The sequence below is a fragment of the Aedes aegypti genome, chromosome 2 (genome assembly GCF_002204515.2).
Source record: "Aedes aegypti strain LVP_AGWG chromosome 2, AaegL5.0 Primary Assembly, whole genome shotgun sequence".
Classification (NCBI taxonomy): Eukaryota; Metazoa; Arthropoda; class Insecta; order Diptera; family Culicidae; genus Aedes; species Aedes aegypti.
In genome coordinates this window covers 52,038,097-52,062,933 of record NC_035108.1, presented here as the reverse complement: position 1 = coordinate 52,062,933, position 24,837 = coordinate 52,038,097, and positions in this window count along the sequence as shown.

Genomic DNA, 24,837 nt, shown 5'->3' with positions numbered 1-24,837 from the left:
ACTAATAAATGCTGCTATCATCCTCCAACTGTAATATCAAGACCAACAATTCAAACAAATCCGGTTTTTGCTGATTTTAGTGTATAAGAGCCTATTCTTACTGAAACATATAATAGCCATTCAAAAATATGCATGGAAGTTGAAAAAACTACATTTTTCTAAAAGGCTCCATCTCATTTTCCGCTAACCTGGATATTTATCGCAAATGCGGCTTTTTCCTAAAAAGGCCTCATTTTTATATTCCACTGAAACCGAGTTGAGGCCTATTAAAAACATCAAAATTGCAAGTTAGGTAACGAAAACTGTTTCAATTTACTAAGTAGAAGTAAGTTATGCTACGGAGCGACTACGCTTTGTATTATTTTTCACAGCGCTTGTCGCAACGGTGAACATTATCATATTTTCCGTCGGGTTCCTGTAGACTGATGTATTTTGTATCACACTACCTAATAATACCTGCTTCACTAACTATCAACAAAAACACGATTTGGTTACAATTGCATGAAAAATAACGTTCAATTGCAATATTATTTCAATAGGGTCCTAAAGCCCTGTCACAATTTTAGTGCCAAACGCTTAAGTTTAGGCCAAAAACACATGTTTACTCAATTTTCAAATGTTTTCCGTTGGTTTAAGCCCAAAAAACATTTTTTAGATTTTGTCACATCCTTTGGCTTAAACTCAAATTCGGGGTGTATTTTGCTTTCCGTGTCCCTTACAAAATGTCAGATAGGAACAACCCCAGTGGTCAAACTAAAACCCCTGTGGTGTTTTTGTCGACTAAGCGAACGTCAAACATGATCCAAAGTGTCAAGGTTCATTTATGGACCAAATTTTTAAATTAAAGTTTAAACATGATATAGCCATTATTTAAGCGGGAAAAATTGCTAAAGTAGTTACAGTTTCGTGTTATTAAATAAAAACAAGATTTCATTAAAAATTTTAGGACCCAATTGAACCATTATTTTTTTGGCGACAAACTCGCGTAGCACATACCCACATACCCTATGTCTATGAATGACGAGGGAATTAATAAATTATATATTGAATCGACCGCACGAATCTTCTTCAGCTGTAGAGATTTCCTTGTACCTTACTTCACCACCTAACACTCTTCTACACTTCAATTTCATTCTTTCATCATCAATTTTGGATGATTTTCAAAAGGCCCCATCTCAAGATGATAAAAAAATAAGCCACAACTAGAAGGCCTCAAAATATGTTAGAGTAAACAAATGCATCAACTCACTGGCCTCATCAGTGTCGGCCGGCGTCTATGGGCACAAATCAAAAGGGCTCAATACCTTTTAGTGAAATAAAAGCCTCATTCCTTTGACTCGTTTTTTATCAGGATTTTTTGCTAAAATGATAGTAATGAATATTCATTGCTATAAATCAGTTTGCTCAGCGACTTTCTGGACGATACAATAACATACAATGCATAAATTCAAAATATAAAATACAAAATACAAAATAAGGTTGCGTTTTTCTCATTGTTTACTTTTTGGAGATGAGGCCTATTGAATTGTTAGTCTTGATATCTCAGATGTATTGAGCAATTCAAGGGCCTTCCTTAGCCGAGTGGTTAGAGTTCGTGGCTATGAAGCAAAGCCATGCTGAAGGTGTCCAGGATCTTTTCGTAATGGCAGTTTGTTTGACTTCCCTGAGCATAGAGTATCATTGTACCTGCCACACGATATAGGGGAATTAGGGGCATAATGAACACGTTAAGCAAATGTTCGTTTTAAGACCCTTAAATGGCAATGTTTTTAATTTAACCCCGGCTAGTTTTCAAGTTTGATGTTAGTACGACGTGTCACATTCATTCATAGTGATACAAATCATATCATATGTCAGAAAAGCGAGATAGAAAATTGGGTCGAAAACAAGGGTGGTAAAAAGGTATCGGGGCGAAATGAACACCTGTATGAAATTTAGTTATTCCAACATATTCAATGACTGTCAATCATTCCGATATGCAAAAGGACTCTTCCTCAATCATAATAGCTAAAAAGAACCTTTCTGGGTTCGTTACTTTGCTCAAAAATTAGATTCTTCCACGGTCTTGCTTATATGCCAATTTGAAACTGAGAAAAATGTTAAGTCAAATTTTAAAGAACAATTGAAGCAAAACATAATTTTTTTTACCGTCAAGCATTTCAAATGCATTACAGATTTCATGCAGTGATTGAACTTTTGATGAAATATGTGTATTATCAGATATTGAGAGGGTGTCCATTTCGCCCCGTATGTTCATTATGCCCCTAATCCCCCTACGAATGCGAAAATGGCAATTTTGGCAAAGAAAGCTCTCAGTTAAGCTGAGAGGCATGCTCTGTGCCAGTGAGGACGTAACACCAAGAAGAAGAAGAAGATTGACCAATTCTCGCTGAGACCAACCCACAAATTACACTTGGTCTTTCAAAATGTTCAAATTTCTGCTCTTACGAAATAGAGTTACTGTGCACGTGCTGTAGCCTTAGGTGCAGGAGCCTCATTGCTTGCGAGCGCACGGGAGCGCTGTACATTGTGAGACCTTTTTTGGTGCGCCTCATTTTTCTTGTAATGTGTCTCACTGCGGTCTCATGCGCTCCGTCACATGTGCTGTTTAAAATTCAACGCAATAATTGAAGTGATTACAAAAGTTTTCAATGGGGTTCGAAATTCTAACTCTTGGATCGCGAGTCTTCAATCATATCATGTAGACCATCTAGACACCTGTATAATGAAGCGAAAATAGTTGTAGAGGCTCTTCGTTACTAAGCAGTTGTTTCACAACTTGGATACCGATGGTGAGCCGTAGCGCCGAACAGCGCATGAGACGAGTCTCCCCGGGAGCACATCACCTAGCGCGCGCTTTTAGAATTTTCGTGAGCCTCCGTCTAGCGCAGCACACTAGGAATCCGATGAGCTGAGAGACGGTTTGGTTGGAGGCTCGTCAGTACATTTATGTGCTCCTGAGAAATATGTAACCCTATTACGAAAGCTCCTGTCGAGTAAGTAAAGAAACTGCGTTCGGTTGGTCAAATTGTTGAACCCTTCGATAGTTATAATTGAAACAGTTTTTGAGAACCTCTCGATTTTTGACAATTCTTGACTCACTCAAGCTGCCATAACTCAGAAACTTTTTCAACATCCACTTCACAATAACATGGTTTTGGAAAAAGAAAATTTGTATTTTTTCATTTGCAAAAATAAAAATATTTGGCGGCCATATTAAATTCGGTCGCCATATTGGATTTTATCAGAAAACTAAATTTTCATGGTGTTCGCAACCACTGAACTTGGCAGAAGCTTTCGAAAGAGCATAAATTTGAACATTTTGTAAGACCAAGTGTAAATAGTGGGCCGGTCTCAGCGAGAATTACTCATTCTCGTGATCTATTTCAATTGGTTATGTTGGTTAAAAAACGTGGCCGGTATAATTTTGATAATTGTAACAAAACCTGGAACATGTGTTCCAAAAACCTTTCGAAGAAGCATTCCGGGAAATGGCGTTGAAAGAAAAATGCATTCGGGCGAATGTTTTTCGGGGAAATGTCGGACAATCCCCCCTATCAGCAGGGCACGGCGTGCTGAAAACAATGCAACTCGAGCCTTAATTGATTCAAAGGGCATCGATCGTAAAGCTCCATACGATCGCGTTGTTCTGTTTCGGCGGTATGTTGATGGACGTTCAAGTGCTTTCTTCTTCATGCACGCACACCGGTTCATAACGCACCGCGAGTACCTAACTGTCACGGTGGAAACAAAATTCAATGAAATCGAATGCCGCAACGCTATTAAACGTGACCTTCTTTCTGTTTTCGGATGGCTCATGAAGATCCCCGGCGCAGAACATCTGACGATCGGATCGACGAAAAGCCTATGAGAGAAGGCAAAAGCTCATCATTATTCATAGGGTTAGACTGGCTTAGATGGATGTTCCCGGTAGAGAGTAAATCGCACACTGATGTTAATGAAAACCAAGAAACAATGGCAGTAATAAACATGTCTTTAATTCATTGCAATGTTGTAGTTGATATAGTGTTATCGACACAAGGATTGAATGAATCACTCGCATGGGCATGAACAGGATTTCCATCTGGACTTGGGGGTTTTTGGGATGGTATGTAAGAATTTCATTCACGAATTTCACGCTAACCGATCATTATACACAACCTCTGCACCCTTTCATGAAATGTTACACTATATAGGACATCCACCATCCTTTTTCGTTCGCAGAGTGCAAAGTGGAGTCCGAAAATTCTACGGCTCATTAACGGGCCCATTCAACGAGTTGGAAATTTCCAATTGAAAAAAAACCTTTAGTACAAACCAGTTAAAATTGATAATAAATCTTCGAGCTGTTCAGTGGAATAGGTATAGGTAAATAAAAACCGAATTTAGTACTACTCCATTTTATTCCACTAAAGTTTGTATGCTTTGACAGATACGCGTATTTCGACCTCAGCTGTAAGGCCGTCTCCAGTTGTTTTGTGCACTAGATTCGACTCAGTATAGTTGAGGCTGAAATACGCGTATCTGTCAAAGGATACAAACTCTAGTGGCATTAAATGGTATAGTACTAAATTCGGGTTTATTAACTTCTAGTTAAAATAAAATTTTTCCACCATTTCCTTGCTACACCTATGATCCCTTCTGGTAAAACGCATGGAAAATTTATGCTATTTATGTTCCTGAATGCAACGAATACGTGATAAAAGTCACAGATTGAAGGTATGTAGTTATCTTCAAACATAAATCAAATCCAGTGACGTCAATCGTCACATCATTGCCTGGAACAATTAGGAGCGATTGCCGCACGATTGCTTCAAAGTGGAAGGCAACCGATCGATCGAAATCAATTATCTATCAGCATGCGAGCAAGGAATGCAGGGAAGCTTCGAAACAAAATGAACTGCCAAAAGTAGGTTTCTTAGTTAGAGTCATTACCTATTTGTACGACGGGGATTAAGTTCCTTTTGTCAGCGCATCATTATGGTTCAACAAACCGATTGATTGGATGATTTTGGAATGTTGCAGTAGTTAAAATGATTGGATGTTGATGTGACTGTTGAATGCTATGGAAGAAGATTAGAAGAAAGACAGCTTTGTTTTCTAGTTGCAATTACCGTTAGAGGTTGATGTACTAATTCGCTGCAAATCGGTTCTCATTTTCTCCATATGCAAACGACCAGCTTTTTTTTGCTAGCATGATTCTTATTCGAAACATTCGAATTTGAACGTTAATTTTTCATGTTATAGTATGACGTCTACTCCGATAGCGTATGAGGAGGTTTTGAAATATGTTGTGGTCGACATTTAGCCAGAAGGAGTATAAAATTTGGAAATGAAATTTGTGGGCTTCGTGACCGTGCGGTTAGTGTTACTAGGCATTCCCGCTTCGGTCCGAAAAACTTTTCGCCGGGATCATATTTCGACTGTGCCACTGGGCGTTGCATGCTAATCCGTTGTCTAGTGTGGTGCTTCCATGAAAGGACATAATCGACCACTGGAAGCAATAACGTGGGATGTCTTTAAAGATGATTATTCTGTCTTAAGATGAAACCAAAGATGGCCGTCACAATGGCCGACTTGTGCACCTACTCACATTTTCAAAGACACTATACTAGAGAAATAGTAGGCAAACGTTCCAGATTTTCTTATTTTAAGCCTTTTGCTAGTGCACAAAGCCAAAAAAAAGTTCACTGTTGTTGAATGCTTCCTTCGTGAGATTAGTGCTTTTAAAGTTATAGTGCAATCTTGGAAGTTGGATTCCAAACTGTTTAACCTTAAGTCCCGGATTTGAGGGGACAAAGGGGTCCAAATATCCCGGTTTTTCCAATGAAAGGAGCCTCCAAGAATTTTTTAAAAATAAAATGAAAATATAATTGATTTTTTTTAATGAAATCGTTTTACATGAATAATGGTGAAATTCAAAATATTACAACTCTTATGAAGTATGTATATTGCAAATTGTAGCATTATAGGAAGAAACTGTCAAAATAAGAGTGCTCAATGTCTGGTATTACAACAGCATGGCAGGCCTAAATGAAGATCAAGATGTTCTTAGGGCAAAGCTTGGATTTTCTGCTGTTAACTTTACACATTCAAGCCGAATTTTATGTTATAAATACAAAAAAACACGTGTCAAGTGTACAACAATAATAATAATTCCTTAGGCTGGAATAGCTCAAAACTAGGCAATTTAAATGTGCAACAACATTCATGTTTGGTGGGCCATTCCATAACAATATATTTAAATGCTATAAAATGCACTGAAACTATCAAACCCTGATGATTATAGTAGCAACAAATAAAATCCTTGTACGTTTTCCAATTTATCGAAGATTCTCATGAAATACTAAGATAGCTCTACATAGAATACTAACGTTCTGTAATATTGTCAGAAAGTCCACAAAAACATCCTTCCTGGTGTTTTACAAGAAAATTTAAACAAAACAACTTCACATTTTTTACACACATACCAGTAGATAAATAGACGACAAAACACTTTGTTCACATTCAATTAAAATATTTTAAATAATTGTCAAAACTACCTCACATTCGAATACGAAAAGATACTTCCTCATCTAAGTTTATTGAAAAGTTGACTGAAATTTTGACATAAAAGCCTTTAAAAATTGTGCAATAAATTTTCAAGAGAGATTCGAAAAAAATACTAGGAAAACGTTAAACATTGTGTTAGTTTCCTCTTCCCAGATTTTGAGAACGACTTTTACGAATAGCTTGAAAATATATCCGAGCTAGAATTCTTTAAAACAAAAGCTAACTGATGTGTTTATAGCACATTTACGGTCTTCAGAATGATGACATATTCTGCACATCGGAATCTATGCATACTGTCCCAATCTCTCCGGGAAAATTTACTTAAGAAAAAACTTCTTACGTTGATACGTATAATAAGACGTAGGATTCCGGTACCGATAGTGAATAAACCAGAAATCAACAACATAATTATGAAAATTCTTAAAGATAATAATTTCAATAATCGAAAGATTAAACGTCTACTACAAAGAAGAGATGTATGAAAAATGATAACTTCATTTTTTTACATGAAATCGCTTATGCCTTCATTATTGATAGTATCCCAGTAGTTTGGACAGCGCTCCAGTTGTAACAGTTCGGGAATGATGCTAGGAGTTGCGAACAAAATTATTGATTTTCACATAGGTTAAACTTTTTGCCTCGAAGCAGCAATTGAAATGTTTCAAATTATACACAAGGATCATCTTCAGAATATTGCTTGCATCAGTTGATCCATTATTCCGGCAGTGGAACATGTCGACGACTGCTTTTACAAGGCAGTTATTAGAACATATTATTATCTTTAAGACTTTTTGGACAGATATTATCTGAAATTTGTCAACAAAGTGATTTGAAACACGGATATTGTCAAAATCGATGATGTACTGTTGCAAATCGAAATCGAAAACCCTACTTATTCTAAAACATTGGTTCACTTTAATAGTGCCATAAGCATTAATTATTAATGTTATTGAACAAAAGCTATTGCATTTCACAAACTTCAAAACACCCACATCGTGGATACTGCTTTCGATATCTAGCGCCAAAACTCAAAGTTGCTTTTATGCTCTTTTTCTATCTCTCAACAGTCTTCACGTCCACCCATGTGGCCATATAGTAGGTGATCGTCGTTGACAGTAACACACAGATTTTCCCTGTTTTCCACCCGCCGATTCTCTTTCGCTGCAGGTGAAATTGCATCTCCCACTCTTTTCAGAGAAAAGAGCGTCGCCAAACTCTTTCTCTCTAACGTTGCCCAGAGTGGAAGAGCAGGTTTTGGTACGCTGCAAACAGGCTTGACTTCGGTGAATCATGGCCAAAATTATTTTCTGCACCAAACGGTTATCTTAGGCAGCATTCATTTATTTAGTAATGCTCAAAAACGTCGAAAGGGACAAAACGTCGAAAGCAGTTATTTTTGGATAACTTGCGTTGCTAATGAGAAAAAAGGTTGCGATACGAACGTCGTTGGAACAGAAAAATATTGTATTTCCATCCAGAAGTATGCATGGGGCAAAATTTCAGAAACATGACAATCTCAAATGCATTTCTGACGAAAAAAGAAGCAGTGAGGCTTGGCGTGAAGCAAATTTAAATTGAAGCTTGATTTATTTTATCAGATGAAGGTAATGAGTGCAGATGTGACTTGTATGCTCACTTTTAATTTGTTTCAAAAATAAGTATAATTGGACAACTGCAGATTATAAAACAAAAAGGTAACGATTGGAACCGTCCATTCAAACAAATTGCAACTCATTAGATGCAAATTTGGTGATGAAACAGGGAAATGTCACTGGTTGAGTGTGATAGTGAAGATAGATATGGTAACTTTTATATAACTAAAACACAGAAATGATAAGAAGGCAACTTCTCAAATTCACAACTAAATTTTTGGAATTTTGTGAAATCTTTATTCTTTTAAAATTTACTCATTCTTTTGTCGAATAAGTACAATTGAATCAATTTATTGATATGCTTTTCGTAAACAGATATAATTCATCAGGATTTACCTAGTTTTTAAATATGTATCATTGAATCGAGTTCCATACATCGATTGTTTTGTAGATAATTTATATATTTTTATCGTTCAAACACCAAATAATGAAAATACAAGCGGCAGTGGATAATTTAATAACGACACTACGACACCATTTAATGCCAACTACAATAGAATATAACAGCTGATAGTTTTATTTCAAAATTAGCATTTTGATGACATACTCCAATACAATTCCGGCATGTTTTGACTATTTTAAACAGGATTTTTTCATTATCCCTTCCAAACCCATTTAAAAAGTACGATAAAATTGGAAAATAATGTATTTTTCGCTTTATCAACTGTTCGGAACATTGTTTTGCAATGGAATTCGATGCTTCTTTTTATCGATTCTGTTTCGCACTCTTTTTTTAGAATAGATATACGTTTTGTCAAACATTCGCGTACTTTTTTGTTTTCGACGTTTTGTCTCCTCGACATTTTATTCTTTCGGCGTTTTCGCATTCGTCATTTTGGCATTCGACATTCTGTCTTTCGACGTTTTGTCCTTTCGACGTTTTGGCATTCGATGTTTTTTTCATTCGACGTTTTGTCTTTCGACATTTTGTCACCCAACCCTCTCCCCCCAGTTCGTAACGCTGTCACGAAACGTCAAATGCAGCCCACCGTATTAATGGCTGCAAAAGTGAAAAGTATTGCATTCAAAATAAACTGTTAGTAAAAACCTCAGTCGGTGGAGCAGTTTTTTCGAAAGTTGCTGATAAAACTAACACAAGATTTGTTACTTCTAATGTCTGCTACGTTTGCTGGCATGAAATTTCACTCAAAAGGCTATTTATGATTTGGTGTGGTGCAAACGTAATCATTTTTTGCTGGGATGTTCATGTGAAGGTTTGAACGGTTTGCGCATGATTGGTATAAACACAAAGTGGAATAAGAAAAAACTCAGCAATCACAGAAGAAGACCGTCTTCGCGAGTCTCGTCTCAGGTTGCAACGAATCTCTTCCAACTGTCATCATTGTTCCGGCTGCGGCGACGCTATATTTTCACTAGGATTTACCGGATTTACCTGCCAACTAGCTTTCCGGATGTGATGACTTTACTACCGTTTTGACTCATATTCCGAACACTTAAGGCCAGCAGTGACTTCAAATGCATCTGATTGGCATAAATTAGTTGATATTTGTGTAAATTTTAATTTCTTCGCAAAGCCCAACTGTTAGCTGGTGGATGTACCAATAATAATGTTGATTTAATGAGTTTTAGTATTGTTTTTACGTGAAAGTATGGAACAACATTTTGATTCAAATGCCGAACACTGGGTTGATTCTGTCTCATATTCCGAACACCTTGATTCAAATTCCGAACAGCACGAATAAATCGTATTGAAATGAATAATTTTGCAAATAAATTTATCTGAGCTGATCCTATTGGTCTCAAACTAGAGAATCATCACTACTCCCGCGGTATAAATTATATTGGAGACGTTAAAATTGGATTGCAATTGACTGCCATTTCCTTGTTATTTGGTGACATATTTCAGCGAAATATTTCAACCAAATCGCCATACAAAAAGCGAGTGTTCGGAATATGAGTCTGTTCGGAATTTGAGACAAAACGGTATTATGACGAGCTGTAGAAGGTGATCGGTGACAACTGCTGAATCGAATGGGTCCTGTTTTATATAATGTCGCTGACGATTGAGAGTGATGCTGTCCGGAATGCAGGGAAGAGTGCGTAGTTAATCGCAGCATCCCATTTTGTACCCTACAAAACTTTTGTACAGTGACAATTGTACATCTGTTTTGCCTTTAAAAGCCCTACACGCATTCCAAATAATACAACAAATGCACAAGATATCTACGAATATACCTTTACACCACAACTATACACTTTCAAGAATACAATCTACAAGAGCATCTCGACAGGAGGGGAATTTTAGTCTCCCGTGTCCTCGAACTGAGTTTGGTCGTAAGAAAATTACATACTTTGGAAGTAAATTGTACAATGAGCTACCTAGCTCGATCAAGAGCTCTCGTAGCTATTATACGTTTAAGTCCCAGTTGAGATTGTATTTCAAACAAAACATTGATTGTTTCCTTTTATAAATTTAACTAGAATCAATTAGAATTATGAATATAATTATGAATTAAATCTATTTTTTCTCTTTATTTTCATGACCCTTCGGAGACAATCGACATCTAAATTATTGTGAAAGGCCAACTGAAATAAAAATACGTATTCCAACATGCTTGAGTTCCTGAATTCACCACATTCATAATTTCAGAATCATCTAATTATTTTTATTTAACTATTATTTAACCTTATAAATTAGTGTAATTAAAAAATCGCGCTGATATGTGAATTGTGCACCATCTTCAAAGAGCTATCTGCTCACTGGTTGGTGCAAATAGGATTAGTTAATTATGTATCTATATTTGTTGTCTTTTGTAAAAAGAAAAGATGATAGGGTTTTTACGCTTTTCGGAGGGAGTTTGAAACTCCCAAAAGCTTTTCCCTAACCCAAAAGGATGCATAAGAAAACGAATAAATAAATAAATGAATTAAATTGAATTGAATTGAAAATACAGCGCTGCAGGGCTAGTGTGGCATAAGTGGTTACGCTTTTTGGCTGAATATTATATGTTATAGTTGGGGAAAAGGTAGTAATTGGAAAATCCGCAGGATATTACGCTTGGAAAATTAACTTGTCACACATAATTAAAATTAAAATTTAAAGCAAGGGTGTAAGTATGGTGAGAATTATGAGCAGAGTAACAACCTAAAAGCTTCCCTATACATCAGAAACGATTAATTTACCATATTTTCAAACTCGGGTTTTTTTTTCAACAATTTTTCGGGTTCGGGTTGGGTCCGGGTTTGAAGGAATAAAATAAGTCAGGTACGGGTCGGCTTCGGGTTTGAAAAATGTGAAACCCGGCCATCTCTAGTAAATAGCTTTTAGAAAACGAATAAACTTCAACAATTAACAATGAAATAAGAAGGATATACGTGAACTTGATTTATTTCACTCTAAAATAATACAAATTGAGTTACGTAAATAAATGACTCAGTTGTACAATTTCAATATATATTTTAAAACGGTACTAGTATGGTTCATAATTACAGGGGTCGATTGTACCCCGTTTGGCATAAAGTCGTTTGGCATATGGTCATTTGGCTTATAGTCCTTTGTCATAATGGTCGTTTGGCATAATGAATGATTTAAAGTTAACAGATTTAAACACAATATATCATATATAATTAGTAATTTCTTCTAAAAATTCACACTGGTTCTTTTTTCAGAGCTGTTTTCCGAGATTGCCACCATCGAGTACGTAGCAAAAATTGCTGACTGGTTCTCAGTAGACTAGAGCACAAGGCAGCGACAACAAATGCCAAACGCAATTTAGGTTATGCTTACATCGTAATGTTTTAACCTTATCAAACTAAGAAAAAAGTCTTAGAAAAAGACAACTTTAAAAACATTTGAGAAAGAGAAATCCTTAGTAGTTTTTTTTTTATTAAATTATCAACAGTGGTTGAGAAAAATTGTTATAAATTCACATTTTCACGAAAAACAATTTAATTGAATGCAGGTTCATTTATGACTGAACTATTCACAAACAGGTTTTGCGATGTATAAAATTCCTAGCTTGATAAAAGTATATAGGATTATATAGGTTTATATTCAAAATATTGAAAGCTTTGATCCAAAGACATATTATTGTAGCATTATTCAAAAATAGGCTTCATATGAAAGCCGATATTTTTTGCTTAAACTGCTTAATGCCAAAAAATCTTAACACATCATAATTCCAACAAATAACACAGAAGTAATATTTCTGGCAAAATATTTTAACCACCTAATATAAATTATATTTTAATGTTTAATGTTAATAAAAAAACCGCCTATTTTTTAAGGAAAAGAAATTTTGCAACTGGAATAACCATTTTTGTTTGAAAGAAGGCAAAATGATGAATAAAACAATAAAAGATTAAACCGTAAAAACAATTACAACATGAGAAGACGAAAGAATAGTAAGAATAACGTTCAGTATCATCGGAGTAACGGCAGCAATCAGTTTCCCTTCATTGATGTTTCTTATTGCTGATAACTTGGACAGATTGACCTATTCGTTTGTCGTTCACCCTCTATATCAGTAGGTAGTTCAATATCAGCTACAAAACCAAATCGGATCGGAACAATATAGCTCCAAAGAACAGCCTATGTGTAAAAGAGGGTATTTTTTCATTTTATTTTTTAACCCTCTAATACCCAACCCCGCCTTTAGACGGGGTACACTTTGGAATTTTGTGTATTTTTTCGTAGCTCGGAAATCAAAATGAATTTATTTTTGGCTTATGCCTTGACTCATAACACGCATATAAGAAAAGTTTTTTATGACTTTTGAAACTTGTTTGTATTTTTAGAAATTGTTTGAAAAATTGCATTCTTATATAACCTTCATTTAACGTGTAATATAAAAAATCGTACATTTTATATTTTTCTACGATTAACCTATCACAAAAGAAGAGCCTGGTGGTATTGGAATCATTTCAAACCTGTTTTTCCGTTAGTTACACGGAAAATAAAACACACACCGAAAAAAAATTTAAAATTAAATATTTTTAAAAATACCGTAACAATTTAAATTTTTATTATTGCCAAAAAACAACAACTAGAAAAGGCTTCAAGAAAAAATGAAAAAAGCTAGGGATGTTCAAAAATAAAAATTATAAAAATCAAAAACCAAAATTTAAAAATTTGCTAATAAAAATAAATAAATGCCCAAAACGTGTTTAGAACGATTTTAGATAACGAAAAATAATACTTAAATCGGAAATAAAAATTTGAGTATTAGAGGGTTAATAGTATAGATAACTATACTGGTTGTTACATAATGTTACCAATATTTGAAAATATATTTAGATTTGAAAGAAGGCAAATCTCTGGGCAAGTAATAATATATGATTTGTAAAATTTTCTCCACTGTCGGTAATCGATAGCTTTAGTCGAGAGCATGAGATTGTTGAACAACGTAATAAATTATTCCAAAATAAGCCTAATGTCGTCAGTAAGATTTGAAAGAAACGTAAAAACGTATGTCATTTTGAGAAATCTATAGTTTCAGACTCATTATGCCAAACGACTATTAAGCCAAACGACTATTATGCCAAATGACTAAATGACTATTTAATAGAAAATGACAATATATCGCCTTCTTTTGATTGCGGATTGTTCTTTCTAGTTCACGACCCTGTCACTGAAGAATTTTTTTATATTTGTCAACTGCATCACCTTTCGGAGGAACGGGTTATTCGGAGAAATCACATTCGGGGAATTTGCATTCGGTGAAACGACATTGTAATTTATCTAGAAGTTCTTTGAAAATTTCATAAATAAATTGTTTTCATATACGTTCGTTACTTGACATGCATTGAGAAAACTGGTAATACTGGAATACCATGGTAATTAAACTATGAAATTTAGCTACTAGAAAAGGTTTGGCTTTACATACGATCTTCTTTTTCTTCTTCTTCTTGGCATTACGTCCCAACTGGAACAGAACCTGCTTCTCAGCTTCTTTTAGCAATTCCACAGTTATTAACTGAGAGCTTTCTTTGCTGATGTTGCTATATTCGCATTCGTATATCGTGTGTCAGTCAACTTGCATGCAAGTATACCAGCTTATATGATGGTTTATTTGCTTAACCCCTCTATCGCAAATGTTACTTGGGGGACCGACATTTTCCATACAAAAAAACTTTGGCGGCCATTTTATTTTACGTAAATTTATCAAAAAAAATAAAATATGGGCCATACAAAACTAGGTGATACGGAGCTACGCTGAAAAAATCATACAAATCGGTTAAGTATTCTAGGAGATGTCTGAAAATTACGATATGATGTTTTTTGAAGTTTTCAAGATCTTAATTTGGCCAGCGTGGTACCAGACACATGAATACTCATTACTCAAAGACGGCTACACCAAATCGCTTCATTTTTTCACAGCATACTCTCATTAATGTGTTATCCCAATATATGAATATCCCAATACGATAAAAAGTCTGTAGCCTGAGATATTTACGTGAATTATGGCTACGCGTCGGTCCCCCAGGAATTTCGGAATATCTCAGGATCCTGTCGACCAATGATCAATATCGACACAGATTCTAAGACTAGAAGAGTTTTTTAAACTAGTGGAAAAGTGGTGCAAAAATATATATAAATATAAAAGTTATCGAGGTTTGAATATTTTTTTGCGGTAAAAAAATAAGCTGCCGGTAGAGGGTTTAATTTACCACAGAGTTCAAATTCTATGTGTTAAAGATTACTAATCAATATTTTTGTTATAGATAAGTATCGTATCTTACCATACAAAAGAATCGAAGAATTTGGTATGGCCATGGCAAGCATATTGAAAATATCGATTCAATCGAAATTCAATTGTACAATTTAACCGAATAAGACCCTCAATGGAAAATCATGTCTTTTTATGCATGGTTTGTTGATTACTTCACTTGAATGCTTGATAAATCATAGTTTAAGTTTCATAATAATATTGACAAAACCGGTATTTAATCTAATTTTTGCGACCTGTAGCTTAAAATGGTGAATTGTTGGAACACTTCTGGCATCCGATCCAGCAACCCCAAATATAATGGAGACACATGATTTGATCTATGCGACACAAATTTTTCGCTGTTGAAGTAATTATAATAAAATTTCAAATGGATTTGGCATACCATTCTTCAATGTGCACAAATCGAGAGCTTAAATTTTAAAAGTCAATAACGGCGCCGGCCACGTTCTTACGGTCATCGGGGGAAGGGAAGGAATGTTAGTTAGACAACCGTTGTTACTAGAGACCGAGTATACCTCTGCATCTCCACAGTTGTTATGGAAAGGATAATGGTTTAGTGGGATAAGGTAAAGATCTGGGAGTCACTAATGGTTGGTGATGCGATCGATGATTTAATCACGCCTAATCGGAATCGCGAATTAATTCGATAATCGCATGGTACGTCGAATAAGTTTCGCCCACGCAGGAGCAAGCAATGCGATTAATAGATCAAACATTACAAACGATCCGCGGCACTTTTTCATTTCACTATGCGATCGCGGTTTTTTTTTACTTTCACTCGACCGTCATATTTTTTAGAAAATTCTTAACAGAAACACAATAATTCTAGATAAACAATGAAAATAAATGAAAAAATACCACATTTTTGCTATCTCATCACATTTTTTCAATGTTCTTGGACGTTCTTCCCTGAAATCACAATATTTGCTGTTTCAAAAATATAGCGGTATCAAAAATCTCAATTAGGGGGGTCTGTAGCCTTGAGGTTACGGTTTCGCTTCATAAGCGGAAGGTCATGGGTTCGATTCCCAGCCCCTGCACAAAAAACTCGTCCAGCCACCAGAAGATGCCTCACGGAGGACCGTGCTTTGGGGAGCACATCCATCCTCCGTCAGTATCAGATGGTGACTGAGACAAACTGGCCCTCTTCGCAGGCAGCTAGCCTCACTAATAGCAGAGCTCTCTCCTACCTGCTCGGTGTGAAAGTAAAAGAGTAGGAGAGAGTGAAACTAGATGTAAATATAGATAAGTTAAAAATAGATCTGTATCGATAAAGAAGCTACAGATCAACTGAGTCCGGCACAGTAGTGGCCACGAGCACTGGGTGCCTATAAAAAAAAATCTCAATTACTCAAATTTGAAATTATGGCCACGCATTTGTTCTAGTTACTCCTCTGTGCGCCGGCAAAGCGGTGGAGTTGTTGCAGAGCCCGCATGGATGTTGTTGACTCTCACTCGGCTCCCGTCTCTGTGCTGCTCCGCGCTTTGGTTGTTGCGCTTTTACCCTCCTGCTTCCGAGCATTTTCCAACCAGCTCCAGCAGAAGCAGTGTTCTTCTTCAGCTGTAGCCATAGCCGCCGATAGTGAGGCACCGTAAAAAGAGTTCCTAATCCAAAATCAGTTCAGTTTACGTTTGACCATCGTATCGGTGTGATGTGCGCCTCTTGAGTTGAAAGTTTGTTAGCTTGCTAGCCAAGCTTGTTTCCAAGATACGCGCTGTGGTTTCGTCAATCCGTTAGAAGCACGTGAACGCGTGAATTTGCACACGTTATCGGAGAAAAAGCCCACTCCCGCATTCGATCCCGGTTTCCCCCCGGAGTTTGTATTCGGAGTAATTAGAGGAAGGAAAATTGGTGGAATTAACTTTCTGATTTATTCTGTTTTGCTGGATTGTGGATCCCGGCAGAGGAGTTTTCACTCATTTCTCGATACTCGATTTTGATTTTGAGTTTTCGCTGCGGTCTGGTTGTGTGCGAAATGCAGTTAGCTTTGGTGGCCACTGTGCAGCTGAGCTGAGGAACTCACCCACGGATAGTTTTGGGGGTGCCGTTGGAATCTTTCTTGTTCGGTTGATTTGCCTCTGGAATATTATCATGATCCACACGTGAGACGAACAATGAAATAACGCAACCGCTTAGCGCGTGATCTCGTTTGCAAAAAAAAAAAAAACAAATTAATTATGAATGCTTCTGGCTAGATTGGAGAAGGTGTGAATTGGATAATTGAAAGAAACGCGATTTGTCTGCATAAGAAAATCTAGGTGAACTTGCCAGACGTAGACTGGAAAGCCAAATTCAAGTCAAGTGTGTCCAAAACGAATGCCAGAAAAATCATAACAATCAGCAAATAAAACTAGAAGAACGTTAGATGCCCTATAATTGGAGTTCATAACCATAACGCGATCAAGTCCGTTAACATCTCTAATCGCCGTACTTGAAGGTTGCCCCGGAGAAGTTAGTAAGTGAGTGTTCCTAATTAGGATTAACATTTACCCGAGTTGGGTCATCGCCGTGGGCATAGTTTCGCTTTTAAAGAAAATTTTCCCCCAGGTGAGTGGGGGTGGAAGAAAACCAGGAAAAGAGATCGAAAGTGAGCCACTGGTTCCTGCGCCGTGGACATATCGTTGTTCGGAACAGGAACGAAAGTTTTGTGTGTTAGCCTTTTACTGTGAGTGCGGTTGTTAGTGTGGTTTGTTCCATTTTTTGAAGAGCGACGACTGTGTGGTCGGACGAAACAAGTGGTGCTGCTTAGAAACTAGGCTGCTTCCCCGTGTGCACGAAACCCCGGCCAAGATTGGAAAGATGAAGCTGAAAGTGGAACTTCTTGTTTTGATGGTAAGTGATGATGGAGTGGTTTTAAAAATATTACGATCAAATGAAGTGCACAAAATATTGAGAGTAAAATAGCCAGAGGCCATACAAATTTTCCAAATTAGAGATCCTATGTCATTCTAAGAACTCATTGAGGAAAAAGCCTATTTAGTGTTGGCATGTTCCTCGATCAGATTTTGAAGATATTGCATTTTGAGTCACTTTGTACCAACATTATTACGGTCATAAATTACAGAAAATTTTTGAAAGACGAGTATTCTGACTTAATTCTACGCTCCAAACAATTAAAAAAAATGTTGTATCACCAAAGGCTTCTTTTTTACTTACTCACGCTTTATATGTTATAACCTGTTGTCAAACATGTTTGTAACGGATACAATGATAACAAACTTTGTTATGATTCGATTACAATTGGAAACAAAATATCAAAATGTTAAGGCAAAGTAGGCCGTCATTGAAATTTGTACGCGTCGTTGATGATTGTTGCTGATTCATCTCACGATTTCGAATAAAAAAAAAATCAATTGGTTTTGCACTGACGCAGCTGAAAAAGTATCAGCATACTTTATGCATGTTAGCGCGTACAATGATACTTTTTCAAATCAATATAAACTATCAAGACTGAGTTTTATCACTTTGAAATGCATGCTGAAAAGTCATCATTGTTGCCAAAACGAATGACGGGCTACTTAGCCTTAACAGCGATAATTGATGTTGTTATCAATTTGATATTATCCTGTTATCCGACTTTGCTCGGGTCATTAGTATATCAATATTGTTGGCCAGGTTTGGGGAATCCTGAAACTTAAATAAATGTCTTATTTCGGGATTTTTGGGACGAATGTTAACTTAATAATACTAAAAAACTTAACATAGGGTGAAGCTCTAAATGGGCATCTCCATGATACATTTCGGCATAAAGTGTTTTGTTGTTGTTAGAAATAAGATGCTTTTTGATATTAGACATGTGATAGAAGACGCTGTAAATTGCTTCGAAAAACGGCATTTGTAAAATTTTGAAAACATATAGTTTGTTTTTTTTGTCGGCTAATATGTATTGAATTCAGCAGTAAGAGACTTTTTTATGCAAATACATTCAATTCAATTTTTTACAATTACTGTTTTATGTATTTTATCTAAATAAATTCAAAATTTCAACACAAGTGTTTTGTTTTTTTTTTGGAGAGCAATTTATTGCCTAGTACATTAAAATGACAAAGCGATATGGAACTTAACATCTAGGGAGTCGGATCCTATTCTTGGCATTTTTGATTCACATAAATAATGTTTTTTTTAAAGCTCTCTGAATAAGGTATGAAAGAGCTAAAATATAAAAAATAATATCTAGTGCATATTATACAAACATATAACTAATTATTGGATCAGGTATTGAAATACCGTAAAACGGGGTATCTTTAATAATGCGGATAGTTTTGATAGTGAGGCACTCACAATAAACTAAACGAAATCACATAATTTCTATCATAATTTCAATCACTTAAGCAAAACCAATGCAAAAGTAAAGATTATTAATATGACGTTTCATGTCACAACTATTTTTGTTGGAATCGAGTGTATTTGAAGCTTCATATTAGCATATTGAAAATCGATGGAATTTTAGCATTTTTGGCATGGAACCCCTACAAAAAATCTGTTCTACGATCATTATTTGATGTAATTTTAAGAAGATCGTCATTTATCCCTGACAACCTAGTTATAGTAGAACATGAATCCGGTCTCAAATCTCTTAGCGAAAATCATTTAAAAAGAATTTGTGCCATTTATGTAATTGAAAGCAAAATTTCCCATATAATGTTAAACGTCTACAGGTATGCAAGAGGTATGTCGTATTTGCACTAAGTAATTCATTCGTTTTTTTCGAAATAAACTTATTCGTATTTCTAAAACGTTTGATTTATGTTTAATTTAATGCCAAAACCTGAATATCGATCGATATTTAAAAAAAAATACTGTGTTATATCAATTCATGCATACTTATTATGGCGTTTATCATGCAATTTTGAACTAAAACATTTTGGAGGTAGGTTTTTTTTATAAATTCTGATATTATTGAACAAAATCTTGTCCACGTTCACTAAAAACATTATCTAATCAAGTTCCAACTGCAATGATGCCAAACTGTAGTTTGGTTGCCGATTTTTATGTGTTTACAAGCCCATTATTAAAGTTACCCCAAAACCGAAAGTAGACTTTTAATTATATGAAAAAATTTAAGTCCATTCAAAATGAATCGATATGCAATCTTTCAACTGAAATCGATACTGAAATACCAGTACTTGTTTTAAGGTGAAACAGTTTAGAATCTAACTTCTAAGATTGCACTGAAATTTTAAACGCACTAATCTCGCGAAGGAAGCATCCAACAACAGTATACTTTTTATTTTGGCTTTGTGCACTAGCAGAAAGCTTAGAATAAGAAGATCAGGAACATTTCCAACTATTTCTCCAGTTGTGTGCCTTTGAAAACGCGAGTAGGGTCACAAGTCGGCTATTGTGACTGCCATCTTCGAACTCCGAGCTTAGTGTTCTTATAAGCACTTCCACAGTTATTAACTAAGAGCTTTCTATGCCAATTGACCATTTTTGCATGTGTATATCGTGTGGCAGGTACGAAGATACTCTATGCCCTGGGGAGTCGAGAAAATTTCCAACCCGAAAAGTTCCTCGACCGGTGGGATTCGAACCCACGACGCTCAGCTTGGTCTTGCTGAATAGCTGCGCGTTTACCGCTACGGCTATCTGGGCCCCTATGTTTCACCTTAAAAATATAAAATAAAAATCTTTCAAATTGAATGCAGAAATATTCAGATGCAAAAACACCTATGAGCAATTCTCGCTGAAACCAGGCCGCCATCGGCACCCATCGTTAGAATTCCAATTTTATGTCACTGATCGCTAGTTTTCGATAAAACTTAAGGGTGGTCCTTTCTGTTTTCTCAAATTGGTGGACCCCTCGTACGCCAGCTAGCTGAACAGTTTGCGAAAAAGCCCATTTATTGATAAATCTTGGGTATTTCTTCACGGGATATGTCTCATATTTCGCTTGGAACACATAGCAAACTTAGTGGCATCGTATAGAGAAAGGATATAGCTTTCATTTAAATTTGAAAAAATTTTGGCAGCCATTTTGAATTTGGCCGCCATCTTGAATTTTGTTAGAAAAATTGATTTTTCACCATTAGCGCACCGCTAGTTTTGAATTCTGAGATCACCATCAGAAAGCTGAGGAAAAATTGCGTAAGATAGGCTACAGAAACTAGGTGAGCAATGGTATTTACCCTATCAAATATACGATTTTCTAAATCATGTTATACGATTTTGACGTATAAGGCGAGTGCAATCAATACAAACATAATTTTTTGTACAACAAAGAAACAAGTTTTCAACCTTTGGTGTTTTATTCGAGTCGAGTGAAGAATAAGAATATTATTTTTAGAGAAAAAATCTGGCGGCCATCTTGGATTTTGACGCCATCTTGATTTTAGGTATTAGAATTATTTTTTTACCTTGCTAGCACTCAGCATGTCGAATTTAGAGGCTACCAATAAAAAAAGGTTACGTATACTCTTCTTCTTATTATTCTTCATTTTACTGACGTTACGTCTCTACTGGAACCGAGCCTGATACTCAGCTATAAATAGTTATAAATCCAGGTTATTAAACAGGAATTTTCTTTTTTAATGCGATTTCTGACAACAGGATAATTCTTCGACATATCTTTGAATTCAGTAATAATGAATAAATAAATTCAATAAATGAAAACCGTCAAAAAACATTGATTGTAGGTATTAAACAAACATTTTTTTACCCTATGCATTGTTGTTCATTGTATGCAATTTATAGATTGCGTGTCGGGACATTAGTAAGCCTTGTGGTAATATCTGTAGTTCTAACGTAAAATATTGCAAAAGTGCATTAAGTTATAATGAAAGTCTTAAATTTTGAAGCAAAAAACATCCTTGATTTTCTAAGTCATAAGGTATCGTTTTTAGTACCGCCCAACATGCATGTGAAAAAATAGCGAAATTGAATGATGAGAAGCAGGTTTTGTTCTAATGTGGATGTAATGCCGAAAGGCAGGTGTATAATTTCGAGGTTAGAAAAACTGGCGGCAATCTTGGTTTTTGACGCCATCTTGGTATTTAGCAGTTGCATGATTTTTTACCATCTCAGTGCTCATCATGTTGAATTATAAGGCCTCCGTTAAAAAAATCAATCAAATTCTATCTTTCTTATCTTATCTCAGCTGTTCAACTGATTGTTCATTTGTATCAATGGTTTTAGACCAAATATATGAAAGAAATAATGCTATTTTACAACTCGAAGAATCATTCAGGTAGCAAATAAGCGTAAAAAAATCCTATTTGATTTTTTTTTTTTTAAAACTTGTTAAGCTGAAGGGCTGGCTCTGTTCCAGTAGGGACGTAACGTGAGGAAAAAGAAGAACAAGAAGAAGAATAAGTGTAACGGTAGCATTGAAATTCAACATGTTGAGTGCTAACAAGGTGAAAACACATTCTACTACTTAAAACCAAGATGGCGTTAAAATCCAAGATGGCCGCCAGATTTTTTCACTCAAATTAATACTCCTATTCTTCATCTGTCTCAAATAATACACCAACGATTGGAAACTTGTTTCTTTGTTGTACAAAAAATTATGTTTGCATTGATTGCACTCGCCATATTGACGTAATAGTAGAACATGATTTAGAAAACCGTTCATATCGTAGGGTAAATACCTTTGCTCACCTAGTTTCTGTAGCCTATCTTACGCAATTTTTCCTCAGCTTTCTGATGGTGATCTCAGAATTCAAAACTAGCGGTGCGCTAATGGTGAAAAATCGATTTTTCTAACAAAATTCAAGATGGCGGCCAAATTCAAAATGGCCGCCAAAATTTTTTCAAGTTTAAATGAAAGCTATATCTTTTCTCTATACGATGCCACTAAGTTTGCTATGTGTTCCAAGTGAAATATGAGACATATTCCATGAAGAAATACCCAAGATTTATCAAAAAATGGGCGTTTTCGCAAACTGTTCAGCTAGCTGGCGTACGAGGGGTCCACCAATTTGAGAAAACAGAAAGGACCACCCTTAAGTTTTATCGAAAACTAGCGATCAGTGACATAAAATTGGAATTCTAACGATGGGTGCCGATGGCGGCCTGGTTTCAGCGAGAATTGCTCCTATCAAAGTTACCAAATTTCACGGTACCTAATAAATATTTGATTAATGTTCATATAGAAGTGAAATTTATTAATCTTCAACCAGCCAACATATTTTTCACACGCTGAAAAATAGACTAAAATGTGCAAAACTTCTTTGTTTACCGATTAATTTTGTGGAAATTTTCAGAACTTCCCGAAAAACTCTTCTAGTTTATGGTCCGGAAAGCTTGGGAATATGGTCTAAGGCTGTTCCGGAGTTATTCCGTATTGTCTTCGGTACCAACAACTGGTCAAACAATCCATTCAACTGATATCTCAAGACCTTGATGAGCAAGAAGGTTGGTAGTTTTCGGCAAAGTTGTTAAGCAGAACAAGCGCTTTCTGACAGTAATAAATTTAAAGTATTCCGGGGCAAGTGAGAATCCGGGGTAAGTGGGACGTTCCGGCATAGCTCACTTAGGAAAAGTTTTTTTTATGGGGGTATTCTTCTAGAAAGTTGAAGATACAATGACAAAGTATGTATTAAGTACAAAAAATATTGTTATTTTTATTGCAATGTGGTTTATGTAACACTTATCAATTCAGCGCCATTTTCAACTTGCATAATAAATTGTGATACGTTTCACGTTTTGCATTGACTCGCAAGAAATAAATGTGTTATAAATCGAATATCCAACAGTAAGCTACAATTTTAAGTATTATTATAAACTGCTAACGATGTACCGGTATTTTGTTATCATTTCATATGCAATTTTTGATGGTCTAACTTACCCCAAAATATATTTATACCCGGGGTAAGGCCCCACTTACAATACTATCAAAACAAGCACCAGAACAATAACTTTTCCTACACGTCTCAATTTACTTATAGAGTAGCATTAACACATTCAAACAAATGATTTTTATCAAAAAAGATCAAAAGAGAAGAAATGTGTAATTCTTCTATATTTTTTTTATTTTTTATTTTTGAAATACAAATTTAATTGAACCAATTGAACAAAGACAGAGATGAAATTTGAAACGCATCATGTCAAAGATTACTTTTCTATTTTAATTGAACTTTATTTTTTATTTATACCAAATTTAGTAGTTACGGAAAACAATTCCACCCCATTAAGTGGTTTTCTGCCATGCATATAAATAATAACAGAACATATTTATAATTTCGTCAATTATTGAAAGTTTATGTGCTACTTTTAATCAATAACTTATCAATGATATATTTTGAACATGTTTTACTCCTTTTTATGCTTTTATTGAAAATTTTTTAGTTAATATTAAGTGCGATGTGACATACTTTTTAACAAGCGTTACGTATTTTATGGTTGATTCCTTATGTTCATCAAAAATGTACTCAAAATTAAAAATTTATGACTTATAAATCCTATTATTGTAATGGTTGACTTACTGATGTGGATTGACGCATGAAACTGGATGTGTCCCACTTGCCCCGTTTATCTAGGTAATTGCGTCTAATGGCTCATTCTAAAACTTTCTTCTAAAGTTTTCACAATTTCGAAATTATTCGATCAAATTAATGCACATACCAGCAAATATGTTGCCAAAATGTGATTATGCTGTTGGATTTGAGAAATATTTACATTTGAAAATTTTATTGAACAATTTGTTTGAACTATCGTTTTTTATGTCCCACTTGCCCCGCGGGGCCTCGGGGTACCTTAGTTGGGAATTTATCCGTTAGATGGCGCTAGTAACAAATTTTCTATTCAAAGATCCTGATGAACCAGACGGTTGGTGTTTTTGGCAAAGTTGTTAAGTATATCAAGCGCTTTCTGGCAGTAGTCAATATAATTGTGAATTTATTCGCTAGGTGGTGCTAGCAACAAATTTTCTCAAATCTTCTATATTTTGAAATACTGCACACCAAAAAAATCTTAGATTTACACGTAACGTAATTTTAGC